We start from the raw sequence: 7,535 nt of genomic DNA on the forward strand, positions 1-7,535 counted from the left end.
CTGAAACTAGAAGACCAGGAAAACCGCAGTCGCAGGCGGAATATCCGCATACGGGGCCTACCTGAATCGCATGCGGTAGAGGCCTTGCCGTCAGTTGCGCGCGAAATATTTTCAAACCTACTGGGCGCAGAGAGGGCGGCCGGAATAGTGATCGAGCGTATACACAGGGCATTACGCCCTAGACCAAAGCCGCAGGAACCACCGCGGGATGTGATCTGCGGCTTACTGAGCTTTGTCGACACTGCGGCCCTCCTACAGAAGCAGCGGGAATCGGAAGCCCTGGAGTACGAAAACGCACCGATCCAGATGTTTCAAGACCTGGCTCCGTCTACTTTGGCCAAACGGCGCCTGCTGCGGCCTCTTCTGGATGTCTTGAAGAAATCATCGATTCCATTCCGATGGTTGTACCCTTTCGGGTTGGCGATTTCCAGAAATGGTAAATTACTTACCGTTCGCTCTCCTCAGGATCTGGCCTCGGTTTGGGAAGCGCTTGGGGTACCCCCTGTTGACATTCCTTCATGGCTCCCGGCCGACCAAGATGGCCCCCTACCAGCTCCACCTTGTGTTGCTAACTGGCAGAAGGTTTCGGCTGGAAAATCGGATCGTCTGGGAAGGGGCAGGATGGATAAGAGCCCCACCTGATTGCCATTTCCTAAACGCATGACGACCTATGAGGTTCCTGTTTGCTTTCTTCAGGCCTGGAGGTTTTTTCTTCATTCTCATGTTTCTCAGTTTTTTGTGCAGGAGTTTTCCTCTTCTGCTGTTCTGTGTAATGTGTTCACTGATCTGTTTCACATGACAGGACGATAAGGAAACTTTCCTTAGTTTTTTCTGGACATTGCTCCTGTTGCTGCAGGTATCGCTATCCCTACGCAGGGCAAGGACCGGCAAGATCCCTGTGCTGGACATATTTTGGTTGGTCCATTGTTAGAGACCGCAAGGTGCTTTACTTGCCCCCTCGCCAGCTCAACTCTGTCTGAGCTGACGATAAGTGAAGCATTATTTCTCTCCAGATCTCATGTTTTCTGTGCTGGTTCATTACCGGTTTGTTTTTTCGCTGTTTTATTATTTTGCCGTGTTTTGTCTATCCCTCCTTTTTCCCTTCCCTCTCTCTGCTCTAGACTACTGTATGCTACCAAGCATTTCCATGGTCACTCTGTGTAGGCATTTGTGTGATTTACTAATGCAATGGCATCTATTGTAGTTGCTTCTTTAAATGTACATGGTTTGAACGAGCCATGCAAAAGGTCCCAAACTCTCTCCCTCCTTTTGAGGGACAAAGTTTCAGTGGCTTTCTTGCAGGAGACTCACTTTAAATCGGGTAAGGTTCCTAACCTTCCCCCTAGGAAGTTTGCCCAATGGTTCCACAGTACCTATAGCACTGCCAGCAGGGGGGTTAGTGTAGCTGTGCACAGAAGCCTCCCCTTCAAACACTCTGCTACTACTGTGGACCCAGAGGGCAGATATATCTTCGTGAAAGGTGTTTTAGGTGAGTCTCCTGTGACTTTTGCCAATTTGTATGCCCCTAATAGGGGCCAAGTCCCATGGCTCGTTCAAACCTTAAGCCTTCTCTCCTCGTTCACAGAGGGATTGTTTATTCTGGGGGGTGATCTCAACGTGGCCTTAGACCCTGCCATTGATACCTCCACAGGCAGACCTTCTGTTTCTTATAGGCTCCTGAGACGGTTGAAAATCTCTCTGAAGAAATTGAAGGTCTTAGATGTATGGCGCTCACTAAACCCCAACGGTCGGGATTTTTCCTATTATTCCCATGCCAAAGCTTCCTTTCACAGGTTAGATTACTTATTCCTCTCTGAGTCACATCTGCGCAATGTCTCTAAAGCTCGAATAGGCTCCATCACACTTTCTGACCACGCTCCTGTTATCATCCACTTTTCCCTGTCTGGCCCACAGAAAAAAGAACGTCTATGACGTCTGAATGACACTTTGATTTTAGACCCCGTTCACGCTTCTAAGATAAAAGCCTCCATTTCTGAGTTTTTCACGCTAAATGATACACCTGACTCCCCTCCCTCCCCTTCCATATTATGGGAATCTCATAAGGTAGTGTTAAGGGGGGAACTCATTGCCTTAGGGGCTTATGTGAAGAAACGGAGGACGCAGGCTCTAGATGCTCTATTGGCAAAAATTGCCCGCCTTGAATCCTCGCACAAGGAATCACAGGCCCTTCATACCCTAGCGGAACTCACGGAAGCTAGGACACATCTAAGAAATATGCTGAATATCACATCGGCAAAGCTGGTGCTGCGTTCCAGGTTTAGGGCCTACGCCCATGGAAATAGAGGAAACAGACTGATGTCAGCCATAGTTAAGAAGCAATTCTCTGACTCCTTTGTTTCCTCTATTAAAGATCCAAACGGGAAGGTGCATAAATCCACCCCTGATATCGCCAAGGCTTTCTGCGCCTTTTATGAGGCTCTGTATAATTTACCTCCCCCTAAAGGGGCCACCCCTGGTGACCTCTCAGAAGCCACGGACAAATTTTTACAGTCTCTAGACCTTCCTTCCATATCCCAAACAAAAGCGGCTCACTTAACTAGACCTGTTACTGACTCTGAAATCCATAAGGTGCTCATGTCCATCCCCTCGGGTAAAAGCCCGGGCCCGGATGGTTTTTCCATCATTTACTACAAATCCTTCCAGGATATCTTAATCCCCCGTTTTAAGAATTTGTGCAATTACCTCCTCTCTGGAGGTTCCCTTGCCCCCCACTCCTTAATGGCGCACATTACAGTCCTACATAAGGAGAATAAGGACCCGACTTGCTGCAGTAATTATAGGCCGATCTCCTTGCTCAATACTGATGTGAAGTGGTGGGCGAAAATCTTAGCTACCAGACTTCAGGATGTACTTCCCGACATTGTCCATGGAGAGCAAGTGGGCTTTGTCCACGGCAGACAGGGGTCGGAAAACACGATACGGCTTCTTCACCTTATACACAGGGCCAAGACATCTGTGAAACCTTTAGTGTTGGTGAGCACTGATGCGGAGAAGGCCTTCGACAGGGTCAGCTGGCAGTTTATGTCTCGGGCCCTGGCGAGGTTTGGTCTTTCTGAACAGTTTATTGCTGCCATTTACACTTTATATTCGGCCCCCTCTGCCGTGGTCAAAGTTAATGGTACATTATCCCCTCCATTTCGCATCACTAATGGGACAAGGCAGGGGTGCCCCCTGTCTCCGGCATTATTTGTATTGGTGATGGAGATTCTTCTGTGTAAGATTAGGGCGGACCCAGATATAAAGGGCCTCCAGGTGGGCGCCGGCACCCATGTTACTGCAGCATTTGCGGACGACCTTTTGGTTATAACAACTAACCCCAGAGAGGCCTTACCTAAGTTATTGAATATATTTGAGGACTTTGGGTTCGTATCTAATTTTAAAATTAATTATGGGAAGTCTATGGCACTCAACATTTCATGCTCTCAAGCTGTGATTAATACGCTCAAACGCGATACTCCATTTGTATGGGCATCCAGGGACATTACGTTTCTAGGGACACGTATATCGGCCAATATCCAGGAGTTGGCCTCACTCAATTACACGCCGCTGCTTCAATCAGTTCGTACCCACCTTCAGACTCTGAAACTACCTTTCGTATCTTGGGTTGGTAGGAAAAATTACCTCAAAACCTTTATCCTCCCCAAATTCCTATATCTGCTACAGACCCTCCCTATTTGGTTACCAAACTCATATTTCGCAGAAGTCCGCCGGGTGTTCACACGCTTCCTCTGGATTGGCAAATCCCCTCGTATTGCCTATTCAGTCCTCACTAGGGATAAGAAGCTCGGAGGCTTTGGGATGCCAGATGTTAAAGTTTATTATACTGCAGTACAACTTTGTAGATGCATTGCTGCTATGTCTTGTCAATCTAGCTCCCTTTGCTCTCGCCTTGAATCTGCACTGCTCACTAACCAAGATCAGCTCACTCTGTGGGGTGTCCGAGCCTTCTTGGCTAACCATTGTGCATCCTCCCTGGTCTGGAAGGGTATGCTGGTGGAGTGGTCTAAAATGGTTCAATCTCAAACATTTAACTTTCCTAACCCAGGTATGCCACTTAAACTACTACAAAACTACCTCCATCCATCCATCTTAAGCCCCTCCGGTATTTGGTCTAGGCTCGCTTGCATGTTTCTGCGGGATGTCCTCTTACCGGATGGCAGCTTGAATTTGGATTTGTTGCTGGGCCTCCCCGAGGTCAAGAATGCGCCATTTTTCCATTTGGCTGATTTTAAGAGGGATATTACAGGGGGTGTTAGGTCCCTTCCTGTTAACAGCTCTTTATCTTGGCTTGAGAAGAAGGTCATGGCCACTAAACCTGCCACTAGACCGCTATCTCAGATGTATAGAGAAATACTCTCCTCACTCCCCCCGGAGCTTCGTTTTCTGACCTCCTGGGAGAGGGAGCTCTCTTTGAGCCTTACGGAGCCGGAAAGAGCCTTTATCCTGGCACATTCACACGGCTTTAACCGCTGTGTGAGGATTCAGGAGAATTCCTTCAAACTACTCAGTAGATGGTATAAGACGCCTGAGTTCTTACACAGATTGAACCCGGAAGTTCCAGAAGCTTGTTGGAGGTGCGGCTTGGAAATTGGCTCCCTGTCACATATTTGGTGGTTTTGTCGGAAAATCCAGACATTTTGGAAATCAATTGAGCCATTGATTAACCAAATTTGCAATTCTAGGATAGTTCTGGATGCTAAACTTATTTTATTATGGTGCCCCAATACAACCCTCACCCCTGCCAAAGATAACCTCCCGACCATGTTGCTCACAGCAGCTAAGCTGCTCATTCCTTTTCTATGGAAAAATGACTCTCCCCCGACTACCCTAATGTGGACAGACAAGGTAGACCAGATCTACCGTTTTGAGGAGCTAGCGCATTGGGAAACTAACTCTCGTTCCCGCTTCCTAAAACTGTGGTCTCCATGGAAAACATACAGAAACTTTGCTTAGCAGAGCAGAATCTCCCACTTCCCTGTTCTCCCCGTTCCTTCCCCTTTTGTGTGTTCCCCCCTATGTCTCCCATCCCTTGACTAAATTTTATTTTATGTTTGGCAAATGTGATTGTACATGATGTCTATGCATGATGTAAATGTCGGACTCATATTGTGATTCCTTGTCAGTGTAATGTAGTCCTGTATGGGCGTTTAGCCTCTGCTTTTTCTTTCAATAAAAAGAAATATGGTTAAGAATATTAATATAATAAGAATGGGCACTCATATATCTAGTTCACAAAGTAGGCAAGCGACCCAGGCAATATACAATAATATATTAATTTATTATAACAGTGTATATGGACAGATAAATAACAATGATGTTACCATATACAATCGATATTGTAACCTAAACAGAGCTATATCCCTAATTTGAATGTAAAATGAATAAAACTCACATAAAACATGGAATGGTCCACTGTTATAGCTAATAAAAACCAGGGATCCGGTCCAGCTACACTAAATGGGACAATATATAGATCAGTTAGTCACTATTATCTAAAACAGTGGCTAACAGCAAATAATTCCCCAGAGATATATACATGGTTAAGAATATACCTACTATAATACTGTCCCTATGTACAAGAATATAACTACTATAATACTGCTCCTATGTACAAGAATACAACTACTATAATACTGCTCCTATGTATAAGAATATAACTACAATAATACTGCCTCCTATGTACAAGAATATAACTACTATAATACTGCTCCTATGTATAAGAATATAACTACAATAATACTGCCTCCTATGTACAAGAATATAACTACTATAATACTGCCTCCTATGTACAAGAATATAACTACTATAATACTTCTCCTATGTACAAGAATATAACTACTATAATACTGCCCCTATGTACAAGAATATAACTACTATAATACTGCTCCTATGTACAAGAATATAACTACTATAATACTGCTCCTATCTATAAGAATATAACTACTATACTAAGAAGTCAGACTGATGAGATGCGGGTCCTGTGTGTCGGCTGACAGTCTCAGATAACGATCTTTTCGGTGTTTACATGTGCGTTGTCATAGAATCCAGAAGTCCTGTGTAATACTTATGAGCGCAGTGTTACCGCAGGCTTCACTCAGTGACATGCCAGGCTCTGCTCGTTAGCACATGCCTGCGGGTGCAATAATAGTAATTACCTCCATCTATTGATATCTATAGGACAAGCCTGACTATCTCAGTATCCTCTCCTGATATGGAGACACTGAGATATCTCACAGGAATGGAGGGTGAGGAGGTGCTTCCTACGGATTGAATGGTTTGATACATATTCTGCAGATTATTCCTCCAATCCTGCCCACCTTAGAGATGTGCATTGCTCTGGGTGATCTGTTCCGTATATTATAATGACCTGACGTTACTGGCACTTAGTGGACACTGAGATTTTTGCAGTACAAATCGCGACCTTTGTAGAGGTCATTTTCACGTCCGGGGGTCTCTGTTGTACATATCTGTATACTGGGTTCTCCCATTGTCGGGTCTGGTGATCCACCGCGCTATGTGCTCCAGGAATGCAGAGGGCTATTACAGTGATGTCATTAGCTTCCCTGGGATTTGCGCCACTGATTAATATTTTGCGTGCGTGCCGTAGACTCAGTCCTCTCCCTGTATTAGAAATTAAGAGTGGAAATTAGTACAGCTCGGAATTAATTGCTTCCCCGTCCCTGTAATGTGCACATTACCCTGCGAGGATAATAGCCCAACGCTTGGTGGATGATTAGAGAGCTCATTGTAGATGAGACTTGCCGGACAGTTTAACCTACGCTGTGCCAACCTTGCCCGGTGAGGGTAGTCCGTCCTGCCATACCTGCTGCCCCCTATTTCATCAGCTGCTCATTATTACCACCCGCTCTGCAGATAAACTCCATCTTTATATGATCATTCACTTAGAACACACGCCCCAGACCACACTGATGACTATCAGGCTACGACAGGATCTGCTAACGAGAGCGTCTTGCCAATTTCACCCATCGAAATAGAAGTAGAGTCCAAAGTGTCTGGACCAGGGATCAAATCCTAATCCTGTGCTCCTCACGGATAATGTCATGTGCAGGATGGCATCGTCACCTCGAACCTCTACCCCCCCAATATAACCTCTGCACCCCTCACTGATCTGCCGATGTATAGATGTATACACTTGTGTATCACTATCTAGATTTAAAGGAAAACCCCACACCTTTAGGTAAAGCCATTGAAAGAAGAGAGGGTGGAGCATAACACAAAGTTTCTCTCTTTAGATTTCTTTAAATCCCTACGTCAGGCGAACCCCCCCCCCCCCCCCTTCCTGCAATAGACATTATACAATGTATCAGTCCTGCCTGGAGTGTTCAGTTAGCCTTATATGAAGCCTGTCAGTTACATTCCTGTTCACGGGGGGATTAATGGGTGACCACTGTTAAATGTGTGATCAATCTCGTTCCTGTGCTCTGTAATGATTATTATGCGGCTGGATTCTTCCTGTTATATATTGGCGCTGACTCGGACATTCAGTATTGATC

This window comes from Bufo gargarizans, chromosome 2 (assembly GCF_014858855.1).
Source record: "Bufo gargarizans isolate SCDJY-AF-19 chromosome 2, ASM1485885v1, whole genome shotgun sequence".
NCBI classification, from domain to species: Eukaryota; Metazoa; Chordata; class Amphibia; order Anura; family Bufonidae; genus Bufo; species Bufo gargarizans.